The sequence below is a fragment of the Entelurus aequoreus genome, linkage group LG16, assembly GCF_033978785.1.
Source record: "Entelurus aequoreus isolate RoL-2023_Sb linkage group LG16, RoL_Eaeq_v1.1, whole genome shotgun sequence".
In the NCBI taxonomy this organism is placed as follows: domain Eukaryota; kingdom Metazoa; phylum Chordata; class Actinopteri; order Syngnathiformes; family Syngnathidae; genus Entelurus; species Entelurus aequoreus.
The window spans coordinates 39,226,662-39,241,661 of NC_084746.1; the positions used below are offsets into that span (position 1 = coordinate 39,226,662).

At 41.1% G+C, this 15,000-nt stretch overlaps 1 pseudogene; it reads right to left on the reverse strand.

Annotated features, from left to right (window-relative positions):
* The window catches only part of LOC133631212 (ephrin type-B receptor 1-like), a 475,430-nt pseudogene that overhangs the window by 247,679 nt on the left and 212,751 nt on the right, over window positions 1-15,000 (reverse strand).

Sequence of the window (15,000 nt, forward strand, 5' to 3'; positions counted from 1 at the left end):
CTATGGAATCCCCTGCCGGTGCCCCATACAGGACCCCATGCAAGGTATCCAAGAAGGCTGAATACTCTGAACTCCTGTTTGGTGCGTATGCACAAACAACAGTCAGAGTTTTCCCCCCTCCAACCCTAAGGCGAAGGGAGGCGACCCTCTTGTCCACTGGGGTGAACTCCAACGTACAGGCACTCAGCCGGGGACTCGTGAGTATCCCCACACCCGCCTGTGCCCTCACGCCCTGAGCAACTCCAGAAGTGAACAAGGTCCATCCCTTGTCCAGGAGTGTGGTTTCAGAGCCCTTGCTATGCGTAGAGGTAAGCCCCACCAGATCCAACCGGTAGCGCTCCACCTCTCGCACCAGCTCAGGCTCCTTCCCCACCAGCGTAGAGACGTTCCACGTCCCGAAAGTCAGCCTCTGCTGCCCCGAATTGGTCCGTCCGGAGCCTCCACTTTCACTGCCATCCACTTGGCAGCGCACCCGACCCCACTGGTTCCGACCGCGGGTGGTGGGCCCACGTGGCAGAGAAGATGGTGTGTCCACGTAGCTTCTTCGGGCTGTGCCCGGCCGGGCTCCGTGGCAAGCCCGGCCACCAGGCGCTCGCTGACGAGCCCTACCTCCGGGCCTAGCTCCGGAGGAGGGCCCCGGGCTTCCTCCGGGCCGGGTAACGCATCCTCTTATAGTATAGTTCATGGGGGGTATCGTAACCCTGATGGGGGGGGCATTCGGGTACTACACCTTGCCCAAGGATGACCCGGAACTATGTAAGGCAGGGGCGTTATATATATATATATATATATATATATATATATATATATATATATATATATATATATATATATATATATATATATATATATATATATATATATATATATATATATATGTGTGTGTGTCTGTTTCTTCTCATATTTCAGAGCACACATTTAACACAATATAAAATCCTAGTTTGTAGGAGTTTGGAGTGTACAAATGGTTAGGATGGCCCTTCTATTAAGCAGACCAGCACTTTGTCTAAGAGCAATAAAAGGTATATTACATTTTATACCATTGTAAAAACCCTTGCAAAGACCTAAAGCCTTGGAAAATGTGGCAGCAATCATTGACTGCCCTCAGTGGCAGTGTGGGGCTTGTCAATGAATTATTGGATTAAAGTCGCTGGAACAAGACCTTAACATTTCCTTTAGGTGCATTAATGCAATCATCCTGATGGAATACGTCTTTAGAAAATATAAGAAACAGGAGACACTCTTTTAAAGAACTCACACTTTCTACTTAATTCCCACACCTTTCATGTGCATGAAACTAGAAGAAAGTTGATAATAGTTCCCTTCCAGCCTAAAAGAGCTGGTTAGCATCCTTTTAGCTGTCCTGGCTCACTTTCACCTTAATACCTCCATTTCCCTGCATAAATGTGTTATTACAGTATCATTACAGTGCCCATTTACTGGGACTTAGATTCTGTGTTCTGGGGTTTGTGCAGGACTCATTATGTCATTAAGTCATTATGAGCCAGGACAGAGAGAAAATAATACCCATAATAGAGCTACACTGGGCACTACTTAAGTCTGTATTCCTATCCTGTCTGGCTTCCGGCCTATTTGCCTGTCTGCCAGTGGATCTGCATGTGCTGTAACGCAGTGTTCATACAGTTTATATGCCAACACCAGAGTGGGTAAAAGAGCATCTCAAAAGGACTTACCCCAGAGTTAGGATACGCCGTCCAGCCCAGTTCAGCCGTGGCCACTCGAGTGTCCATCACGGTTTCTGCAGGGAAGCCAGAAAAAGCGTATTTAGGTGGGGAGTCAGAGGAAAAGAAGCTATTCTGAGCATCAATTAACAGAGCTGAACCAAATTCAGTCAGCAGCGATCACTTGACACTACGTATCAGTGAAGAACAGAGAAGAGACAGATGCTTCGCAGCGTTTTATCCGTCCCTGCTAGACTTCTAGTCAGACAAAAAAACATGGAAACAAAGTCGCTCTGCTGTAAAGCTTTTGTGTTGTACTCTTTCATTCTGTTAAAAGTGGGGGTTTGGTAATGCATGCTCTGTGAATGCTTATTAATTATGAAATGAGTCCTATTTGACTTTGTAATATAATATCACAGTAAGGCATACAATAATTGGTAGTTACTACAAGACTCAATGGGGTGTTAATATTATTAGTTATTTATTAGATAGTTATTTATTTTTATATTTTTTATCTTAGTACCAATGTTTCATCTAAGAATTTGCACTAAATGGGTTTGCTTGCAATTTCGTTGTACAATGTACAATGACAATAAAGATGTATTCTATTCTATTACCTATAAGTCAAATACACCGTATTGATACAAATATAACATATACCATATTTTACGGACTACAGAGCACACCAGTATATAAGCCGCACCCGCTACATTTCTAAATAAATACATATCTGTCTGTATATGAGCTGCACTGGACTATAAGCCGCAGATATATATGTTGTGAAATAAGTTATTCACACACAACGTTTTTATAAATATCTATTTACATTCCTTAATTGTTTCCAAATGGTGCCTGTAACACGGCAGTAAAACAGCCAAAAACTAAAGTCTTCGTCATGGACCCACTAGCAGCGGAAGCTAGCTCTCCAATCAACTGAACAGACTCAATAACTCCACGGCGACGTTTTTTTGGTGAATTTCCTGAGTAATTTGTGAAAGTGAAACAATACAAACAGAAAGCCGTTGTAAGTTAATATTACTAACACAGAGACTTGTAGACGTGTTAGAATGTTAGCTAATGCCAACGACGCTAGCTGTGCATGAAAATGATGATACATTTGGAGAGTGTGGGGTGTGGTTTCACTCGCGAACATCTTGGAGACAGACTCAAAAAAAGGGGTTATAAAATTGCCTGTGAAGCAAAAGTTATACTCCAGTAAATGTACACCAAAGCATCTCCCATATGTATTATCTAGACCAGGGTTTGTTAACCCTTTTCACAACAAATATTAACACTAAATTAGACATCTTACCCTAGTGCATTCAGTAATATCTAACGTACTTACTGTTTACAACCTTGTCAAATGATATGAAACCATGTGTTCATCAAAGAGATTATTATTTATTTAACACATAAACTTTAGGCTTAGGTCAGGCTGATTAGAAAAATAAGTAATAACCAAATGGACTGCTTAAGAAGGGAACCGTAAATAACAGACAAAAATAAATGTACATACAATTATGTTGTGCTAAAGTAAACTAAATTAATCATGAATATGTTTCTTAATTAAACTGTCAATAAAATCAAAATGAAAATGAAAATACAGCTTCACTACTTAAGTCATAATTTTTGCGCTTAAGAAACTTATCTATGACTTTAGCCGTAGACTTCTTCTGTTCATTTGAGATGATCATTACTGTGTATTAACTACCGTAATTTCCGGACTATAAGCCGCACCTGACTATAAGCCGCACCAGCTAAATTTAGGGGAACATACAGATTGCTCCATATATAAGCCGCACCCGACTATAAGCCGCAGGGTTTTGATGTGTAATTAGCGTAGTATATAGGGGTTCCTGCTACCACGGAGGGGATTGTCGGGACAGAGATGACTGTTTGGGAACGCAAAGCGTCCCATTTATTAACAATAAATCTTTCAATCATTCAATCAAACTTTCACATCTTTGACATGGCGAACAGCATTCGTGCAGAGTACAAATAATACAACGGTGCAAAGTAATACAAAGTGCTCACCTGTACGTTATCAAAATAACCAGCCTACCGGTATATGAAAAGTCAGTCTTTAATCATTGTGTCATCGTCTTCCTCCTGCGTACTAAAACCACCGAAATCCTCTTCGTCGGTGTCGGAGAAGAACAGGCCGTAAATAAGCCGCACCCTTGTATAAGCCGCAGGGACCAGAACGAGGGGAAAAAGTAGCGGCTTATAGTCCGGAAATTACGGTAAGTGTATTACAACTGAGTACCGCAGCTGAAAAAACAGATATTTCTTGGCAGCCGTACTAGGGGGAACTTGCGGGCCTAGGGTTAAAAACACTGATCCGCACCACAAGGAAGTATTGTAATCCAATCCAATCCACTTTATTTATATAGCACATTTAAACAATAAAAATGTTTCCAAAGTGCTGCACAACAATATTAAAAACAATATTAAAAACAATATTCAAATAGTATCCTTAGCTCCACCAATGACTGAATAAAAACAAAAAATAAATAAATATAAAACTAATATAAAAACAATGTAAAAATAAATATGATTAAAAACGATTTTAAAGGGTAAAACCAATTAAAACAGTGAATAGAAATCAAAATGTATTAAAATAAAACACAGAGGACAACAGAGGACAAAGGACCACACAACTCACGTAGTGTTAAAAGCCAAAGAATAAAAGTGGGTCTTAAGACGAGACTTAAAACACTCCACTGTGGGAGCAGTTTGAACATGGAGGGGCAGAGTGTTCCAGAGCTTATGGCCGACCACAGACTGGATTTAAGTCTGGTCTTGGACACCAGGAGCTGGAGCTGGCTCTCGGACCTCAGAGCGCGCGCGGGATTGTAAATTTGGATGAGGTCCGAGATATACTGAGGTGCCAGTCCATGTAAAGCTTTAAAAACAAACAGCAAGGTTTTAAAATCAATTCTAAAATAAACAGGGAGCCAGTGCAAACTCTGAAGAATTGGGGTTGTATGCTCGCGTTTCCTGGCCCCTGTTAAAAGTCGTGCTGCCGCGTTCTGGACTAACTGCAACCGGGAGAGAGCTTCTAAATGTTGATTAAAATCCCAAAATGTTTTCCATTGAATATAAGACAACGTGTCTTTTTCAGAAGACAGTATGTGAAAATTATAGCAGTTTTCTGTTAAAAACATTCCATAACTTTGAACTGGATACGATTCAGGACTTTGGTCATAGCTAACAACAGCACAATTAATAGTCGATATGGATTGAAAGTCGATGTGAAAAAAGAAAACGAAAAGCATCCCAACACAAAAGTATTAAACGGTAAGACCAGGGGTAATGCTGCAGAAAATTATCGAGGACCAGACCCCCTAATTCCACCCATCTGTCCATATCCTACCATTTGTACTCGCAGAAAAACCTGCTGACTTTGGACAAATGGCAGACTACACCCCGGACTAGTCGCCAATCAATCACAGGGATAAACCAAGACATATAGGTCAATGGTACGCCTCTAACTAAGGTAGAGTTGTATAAAGTCACCACGAGCCCCACAAATGTCCGGCTGGATGAATAGAAATAAACCCCATGAGGCACTTTCAGAAGTTCTACACAGAGGACAGGAAGTTACATCTGCACAGGGATGACCAACTGCATATTTTGTTTTCCTGCAATACTGATTGTTCATGTACAACACAAGGACGAGTCGACAATACCGTTCATACAGGGTTGTTATCGTTCTTCTTCAGGGTCTCACAATCGCAGGAAGAGACCTATCCCATCCCCTAAGAAGCACAAACACCACTTTGTCTACTATCACCAGAAGACTGCACAAGACATGGAAGGTTTATCGAGAAAGGAAAAATGACAACATCCCCGGAGGAGATAAAACTTTACCGGTGGAAAAGTTCGAAGCTGTGGCTTCCCTTTTGCATTGTTCCTCAGTGACACACAGTCCATAAATTTGTTGGAAATCTCATAGGAGAAGTTTAGTGGCTCAGTATTGATTAATATCTGCTCTTTTGCTGCATCGTTCACAGACACATATTTATGGAGTGATGGACATGTTGGCCTTCGCAACGTGATTTGGGGAGCCATAATTTAGCGAAGCACTTTCTCGGGCCCCAACTTTCGATCTTTTTGACAGCCGACCTGGACATATTTCACTTTTTTCCACATCTCTTTCCACAGCCTTTGTTGTGTTTGGAGGCAAGTAGCTGAACGCCGGTCCTGGGCGATCGTCTACAGGATGTCAGTGGAGTGTTGCTGACTTGGATGCGATCCATTTAGCACAGCAAACAGTTGGCTGGCGACACCCACACGTGTTGTTGATGCAAGAGATGCATTGCAAGCTGCATACTCTGTCGCTCCTTCAAGGAGACGTTCCAGCCCCTTTGGCTCCCGCCTCATTGCCTTCTCCTCTCAGCGAAGCGTGGCCCCCGCAGATGTCGCGTTTTAAGGAAGCGGTAAACTCGCAATGATTTGGAAACCATTTCAAAGGAATCCTGTCATCCGTACTTCAAGTGGTCTTGGTTTGATCATGAAATGAGCACACCGGCAGTGAACGACAAACCACGAGTGTCCTCAACGTTCTTATTTTTGGGTGAAGCCGTCCACAGACATGATACCAATTAGTGTGCTACAACATTCACAAGCTGACTCCAAGAGCAATTTCCAGTGTACGACCACAATGACAGCCCGGCATCCATCCCCAATTTCCTTAAGACCATCCTGTTACAGCAGCCCTCAACTGGGGAGGCCCTGTGGAAGTAGAGCGTGAAACCAGCCAACGTGGCGGGGGCTGCCAACAACTTTCTCTGGGGAAATCACACAAGATTTAGTCAAATCGCACAGGCGCTGGCAGGGCTGTTTCCTTTTGTAAGGGGGAAAGGGGAGGGGAGGGGAAGGCATAGGATGGTAAAGGTGGAGACAAATGGGTCAAATGCCCGTGGGAGAGGTGACCTATTGAGAATAGCAAATGAGTAAATGGAGTATGGTAAGTGGTTATTAGTGGTAGGGCGGGGCCAATACACCTGTCCACTGGCCCTTGGGATGTGTTCCTTGTTTTAAGAGGCCTTTCCGAACATGATCAATTATTCTACACATATCCTTATATGAACAGCTGTTACCACAGTTACCGATTTTAACAGAGTATAAGATGGCATTGTTTTCTAAAAAAAATAAATTAAAACACTGTAAAAAGACAGAGTGCACAGTCTTGTGATTAGGGACGTAACGATAAACGGTATCACTCCTGACGGTTAGTATTAAAGTTAAAAAGTTAAAGTACCAATGATTGTCACACACACACTAGGTGTGGTGAAATTTGTCCTCTGCATTTGACTCATCCCCTTGCTCACCCCCTGGGAGGTGAGGGGAGCAGTGAGCAGCAGCGGTGGCTGAGTTAACCCCTAATTCCAACCCTTGATGCTGAGTGACAATCAGGGAGGTAATGGATCCCATTTTTATAGTCTTTGGTATGACTCGGCCAGGGTTTGAAGTCACAACCTACCGATCTCAGGGTGGACATTCTAAGCACTACCATATTAACATAAAACGATAGAAAAACTCTTGATTGATATCTTCACTTTGATACACTCATGGACTGACAGCCAGCTCGCTAGCTTAAATGCTAACATGAAAACAAAAAAACTTACACAAACACATCGGTGTCAGAGCAACTCAGCTATCGGACATAGAAGCTGTGCTCTCTTAGACTGGGATCGTTCTATACTCCGAGGCATATGCTGCGTTCAAGGACTGCTGAACAGAGTAGGACGCCACAACGCCTGCCAGAAATAATAGATAAGAGATTTTATTTGTTATGCACTTTTTTTTTTGCAATCAATCTTAAAGTGCTTAGCCATTAAAGCAGATACAATACTAAAACACTATCAGTGAAGCATAAGAGGCACAAAACATGCAAAACAGTGGGTTTTTCTACCGCTGTGACTATTGATTGTAGTTTTTTTTTTTTTTTTTAAGTGTCTCTAAGTACCTTTTGAGCACATTCAACAATACCGCGATAATAATGATGTCAATTTGGTCATGAAATGTTCATATAGTTAGAACCCTACCTGTGATTAATGCATGCAAAACAATAGATGCTGTTGTCAAAGGACCAGGTGAGTCAGAGCCTGCTTTGCTGTGCTCAAACACACGCGCACACACACACACACACACACACACACACACACACACACACACACACACACACACACACACACACACGCACGCACGCACGCACGCACGCACGCACGCACGCTCTTGTATTTGCTACCTTCTTGAGACCGCCGAAAAATGGCTACCTTTTTAGGACCACCCTTTCTATGTGTATTTACAACATTAATAATATACATACTATACTACTATACTATATACATACTATGCAAATATAAAAAAGTCTGTTGTGAAAAATTAGTTGGAATTTCACAAGAAAAAGGTCACAATTTCACAAGAAAAACTTGGAATTTTGGCAGTATTATAATAAAAGTTGTACTTTTACTCAACGCAAGTCAACATTTTACAAGAAAAACTGAACATTTGTGCAATATTATGATAAAAGTTGGAATTTTACTCAATAACAGTCGCAATTTTACAAGAAAAGCTTAAAATGTTGGCAATTTTATGAAAAGAGTCGTAATTTCACTCGACAAGTCACAATTTTATAAGAAAACTTAAAAATGTTGGCAATATTATAATAATATTCGGAATTTTACTTGGCAAAATTATGACAAAAGTCATAATTTTACTCAAATTTCACTATTGTACAAGAACAACAACACAATTGGCAATTTTGTGATAAAAGTCAGAATTTTATATGACAAATGTCACCATTTTGCATTAAAAAGTAATAATTTTACATAAAAAAGTAATAATTTTACGAGACAATATTGCAATATTACAGAAACAGAAAGAATATGAGAAATTGCTCCCAATTTTATGAGAAAAAAGTCGACACATTGTGAGAAAAAGACTGCTTTTAGTTAATTGATTTTATTTTTTGTTTGTAATTGGTTTTTAATCTTCATTATTTACTTCGTTATTACAGTATGTCTCTATATACATATTTATTTATTTATTTTTATTAATTTTGGCCAAAAGGGGGCACATTTCAATTCCTTACACACACTTGTTATTTCATATGTTGGCCAGAGGGGGAGCACTTCTAAAAGTGACACACGCTCAATTTGAAAAATCCCTCCTTTTTGGGGACCACCCTCATTTTGATAGATTTCACCACCAGGGGGTGCAAATGAGACATTCTCTATTAGATGCAATGTTATTGGGACCATGATTTATGTCATCACTTGTTCACACCTCCTCATATGGAAGGTACTTTTCCTTCTTCATGTCTCAAGAAGGGTAGAAATACAAGAACACACACACACACACACTACTGAAGTGGAGAGATGCAGCCGCGACACACGGAGCCTTGGGGGCGTGGCTCAAATGGTAGAGCGGTCGTCCAGAGCCTTTCTGGTACGAATTCAGCTTTCACCACCCTAATCGCTGCTGTTGTGTCTTTGCTCCCAGTGTTGCTCACACTGGTGTATGAATGGGAATGAGTGGTCGGCCAATTGGAAGAATGCGGCGGTAGTGTTCTTCTACTAGGGTTGTCTCGAGACTAATATTTTGGTACCGGTTCGAACATTTATTTCAATACTTTTCTAAATAAAGGGGACCACAAAAAATTGCATCATTGTCTTTATGTGAACAACAATTCTTAGGGTACATTAAACATATGTTTATTATTGCAATTTAGTCCTTAAATAAAATAGTGAACATACTAGACGACTTGTCTTTTAGTAGTAAGTAAACAAACAAAGACTCATAATTAGTCTGCTGATATATGCAGTAACAAATTGTGTCATTTATCATTCTATTATGAGGGACAAACTTTAAAAATTATTGTTAATCTACTTGTTCATTTACTGTTAATATCTGCTTATTTTCCGTTTTAACATGTTCTATCTACACTTCTGCTAAAATGTAATAATCACTTATTCTTCTGTCGTTTGTTTTATTACATTAGTTTTGGATGATACCGCAAATGTAGGTATCGATCCGATACCAAGTACTTACACTCCATTACCCAGCATGCCACAGTAGTGAAGAGCACGTGCAGTAGCCGCGTTTAGACATGCCGACAGCTGGATGTTGTTGATGAGCACCTTGTGGAGTAAACTTTAAGAACTCAGCCAACACGCCTCGTCTGCATCTTTTATGATTAGACAAGACAACACATATATTTGCAAGGTCATTTTCAAGAAGGATATTTAAAGAGAAACTACATCTTGTGAGAAGACGCCGGCCAACCCCGGAAGCTCGAATGGGTTCTACAGATTGTGAGTTCAGATATTTTATTTCTTTAATTTTTTCACATATATGTTTTTTGCAATTTTCATTTTGACAGTATTACATGAGATATGTTTTCATTGCTGATGAGGGTTTATTGATTTTTAAATGCGCCAGAAAATAACCTGTTTTGTACACTGTTGATGTGATTCAATGCTCAGTAGGGTGTAAATGTATTCATGTATAGTATTTCTCCAGCAATGGTAATGTGGTGACATCATTGATGGTATTTTGAATCAATCAATCAAAGTTTACTTATATAAGCCCTACATCATGAGTGTCTCAAAGGGCTGCACAAGCCACAACGACATCCTCGGCTCAGATCCCACATCAGGGCAAGAAAAAACTCAACCCAATAGGATGACAATGAGAAACCTTGGAGGGGAGGGAATCATTGAAGTCGGACATCACTGCAGGCCTAGGTGGGAAACGCATGGCCCGCCACTGCCACTATAGTAGCAACAGCTGACCCTGGGGTGGACTGACAATGTTACAGGTGCCACCCCTGAAAAAAAAAGTCTGGACATGCCACTGAATTGGCAGCCACGTTTCCATCGTTTCACTTACTAAAAATGTCTGGCTGCAAATGTAGCTTACCATCACCAATGTGTGAATATGAAAGGAATGAATGATGGGTTCTCAGTAGAGATGTCTGATAATATCGGGCTGTCGATGTTATCAGCCGATAAATGCTTCGAAATGTAATATCGGAAATTATCGATATAGGTTTCAAAAAGTGAAATTTATGACTTTTTAAAAAAGGGAGAAGTACAGAGCGCCAATACACCTTAAAGGCACCGCCTTTGCGTGCTGGCCCAATCACATAATACCTACGGCTTTTTCACACACACAACTGAATGTTATGGTATACTTGGTCAAGAGCCATACAGGTCACACTGAGGGTAGCCGTATAAACAACTTTAACACTGTTACAAATATGCGCCACACTGTGAGCCCACACCAAACAAGAATGACAAACACATTTCGGGAGAACATCCGCACTGTAACATAACATAAACACAACAGAACAAATACCCAGAACCCCTTGCAGCACTAACTCTTCCGGGACGCTACAATATACACCCCCCTAATCAGTTATTATTAATATTATGATTATTTATCCAAACAAGGACATTGTGATGTCAGCATGATTTTGGCACTAAAGTGAAAATTCAGAACATTCATATTTTGCCATCGCAGATAGACGGACAGTGTGTCCAAAAAAAAAAATCAACTTTTGAAAGAATGGCCATTGTAATTTTTAGCGTTTCCTAATCGATTAAAAACAACCTCAAAAATATTAAAGAATTAAAATCAATGGTGTCCTGCAATATTGATCTTTTAGGGCTCTAATTACTAAATACTGCATATTTCAGTTTTACTATAAAAAAACAAAGTTGTTTTTGACAGAAAAGCCATAAAAGCTTTTTTTTTTTTAAGTTGATATAGAGATTTACTGTAAGCGTTAAATAAAAAATAATAATACAAATTAGACTTATTTTTAACATTTTAATAACTGAGACCCTTTATGGTGCCCAGGACCCCTAAAGGTAAAATAAATTTAAAAAAATCCATATATTTTGTTATGGTTTGAAAATGAAAAATATCAAAATGGCCCCCACATGCTTTAATTTTTCCGTGTGCGGCCCTCCGTGGAAAAAGTTTGGACACCCCTGGATAAGAGGATTCAATAATAGGCTCAAACTCGATAATTTCTTATCAAACATCATCCCTATATATCGCCCAGCCCTAAGTCCAAGTGCACAAACTGTCCTCTGAAGTTTTACCGAGGATGACTAAAACACACCAATGACGACTCCCTCACGTTTCAAGGGTAGCCCAGAATCCTGCATTCTGCTATGTCAGCTCTGCCGGCAACCCACATTAAATTAAAAAGACTTGGGGAAAAAAAAAAGGAGGTATTAATAAAGAAAGCTCAGGGCTGACTTGGCAAGCACGGCTCATAAATCTATTGGAAAACAATAGCTTGTAGGTGTCGGACTAGTCCTCCTTAGATGGATTCAAAGACCCGCACAGCCGCAGGACGTAGCGCCGCAGGCAACGTTGCACAATATTAGTCACGGTGAATCATGTGACCCGTGTGCTTTTGCTGGTCCAAATCAAAAAGACAGAGCCGAAGTATGACGCCGCAACCTAAGACGCCCCCCCCCCCCCCCCTCCTCATTCGGGGCTCATGATGGATCAATATCCAATGGTGAGCAGTTTCTACATATGGCGAGGGGCGGGGGGGCAATGATGGACCGAGGGAGACTGCATTAAACATTGATGGGGACGCCGCGGTGGCGATCGATAAGCCCTCTCTTCGCACAATTACACGTCAGGAAGCAGCGGCGTGATGCATCACATGGTTACATATTGCCAACACACTTAGGAAGCGGGGAGCACAAAGGAACCGGAGCAGCAGGGCCGGACGGCGCAGTTGCCCCTCGCCGTTTGAGCTGCGAATGTACGTCTTTGCAGTGTGCAAATGAGCCTGACAACATGTGTGTGTGCAATTCAAGTTGTATGATTGCATGGCCGCCGGTCGATAGAACACGTGCTGGAGCCTCCCAGTCAATAAGGCTGACAATTCTCCACAGATTTCCCCTTTGCATCCCACAACACTTCTTCTCCATTCAGCCATCCTTGATCACGTACACCCCCCCTGCCACTCAAGGACGCTGGCACACTTTGTAATTCAATGAGACAATCACGTCCAGATGCCCAACGCCAGGCGAAGAGGACCCTCGCTCTGTGATTGGAGCCACAAACTGAAATAAGATCTGTGGAAGGTTGCTTCAGAAAGGCTCGTATCCTCTCTGGATGCGGGGTGGAGACAAAGAGAGGGTGAGAGTGACAGCCTGGCGGAGGTGGAAAAAAAGAAGAAGAAGATTGAGCGGGGCTGGAATGAGCACTTAACAGTGATGAAGCCCCAGGGTGGCGCAGCGCACCGAGCTTGCCGTCTTCACGCCAGCCTGGAAAACAAAGTGGCAACACGCAAGACTGAGAGCCGCTGTGTCTCCCTGATTAATCAGCACACCACTCAGCCAACTCTCACTATTCAAAAAAAGGGGGAAAAAAAAAAAAAAAAGGAGAATTCCGGGCAGCTTTTGCTCGACAAATTAATGCCGATACAAAAATTGTGAGGAGCATAAAAATTGATTAGGATAACATTAATGATGATGAATTGATGAATCGAGGCAATTGAGGAGCGCATGACTTATTTGCAACCGGCAAAGGCACTAATGATTCAGTCTCAACTAGTTTACTGTGCCAAGAATCACTTAGAGAGTGGAGCTACTTCCACACACACACACACACACATATGCTGCAGGCAGTTATACTCTGCTCAATACAACACTGGCATTCAAACAGGGGTGCAGAACATTCAGAGACATTTTCTCATCCACTTTTTTTTATAATTATTTTCCACATAGTCCATCAAGGAAATCCACACAAAAAAAGACAATATAAAAACCATTACAAAAAAAAAAACATGAAAAAATACAGAAGAACCTCGATTTAAAAACATAATTGGTTCTTGAACAGTGAATGTAAATAGAAAAGTTGGTATATTGAAGCATATTTCTCAATAAGAAACAATGTATACATGAATAATGTGTTTCAGTCTCAACAAAGGTCCATTATTTAGGAAACGTTTGTGCACGTTCAGTGTCTCCCATATATTCATATTTAAATAATTAATTTGGAAACAAATAACGTAGTCAATGTTTTGTGGAACGTGATTGCAGACGCACATGTATGCATGTATAATATATATGCATACAAGCGGTAGAAAATGGATAGATGGATATATATGTACATATACATACATATATACAGTACATATATATATATATATATATACATAAATATATACAGTGCATATATACAGTACATATATATATATATACATCAGAACCGGCCCAAGTCATAAGCGTACTAAACGCTTGCTTAGGGCCTTCCGGCCACTAGGGGGCCCCCAAAAGCAATTAACAAAAAATTCTTATTTTTTACATGTACGAGTCTGATGACGGGCCACAATCTGATGCCACGAAGAGGCTGGAAGTAACCCTTTTTTAATGTTGTGGTAGACCATGGGTGTCAAACTCTGGCCCGCAGGCCAAGTATGTGCTCTTTTGAACGCACACAAAAGTGAATGCAAGGCATAGTTGATCTTCAGCGATACAGGTTACACTGAGGGTGCCAGTATAAAAAAAAAACTTTAACATTGTTAGAAATATGCGCCACACTGTGAATCCACACCAAACAAGAAAGACAAACACATTTCAGGAGAACATCCACACAGTAACAACATAAACACAACAAAATAAATACCCAGAATCCCATGCAGCCCTAACTCTTCTGGGCTGCAATATACACCCCCGCCCACCTCAACCGACGCACGGAGGGGGGGGGGGTTGTATATTGCAGCCCAGAAGAGTTAGGGCTGCATGGGATTCTGGGTATTTATTTTGTTGTGTCTATGTTGTTACTGTGCGGATGTTCTCCTGAAATGTGTTTGTCATTCTTGTTTGGTGTGGATTCACAGTGTGGCGCATATTTCTAACAGTGTTAAAGATATTTCTATGGGCACCGTCAGTGTAACCTGTGTGGCCGTTGGTCAAGTATGCTTTGCGTTTACGTGTGTGCAGGCTGAAGCCGCACATATTTAGTGACGGGGCCGGCACGTTGTTGGAATGGATGAAAAGCAGACGTGACGACAGCTCGTGGAGGACAACTTCGTTGGATAATGAAGGTTGCCTCAGCTCAAAGCCTGAGCCCCGACATTAATGAACTAGCATCCCAGAAAAGATGGCAGGTATCTGGCTTGGGCACATCAGATTAGATCAGTGTGTTGCAAACTGAGCAGTTTAAAGTCCTGAATGGTTGTTTTATTCATTGTTGTTTTTTCTAATTTATTAGCCTGTGGAAAACGTTAATGTTGATATTTACCTCAGAAGGCTGCAAATAGAAAAGAGGC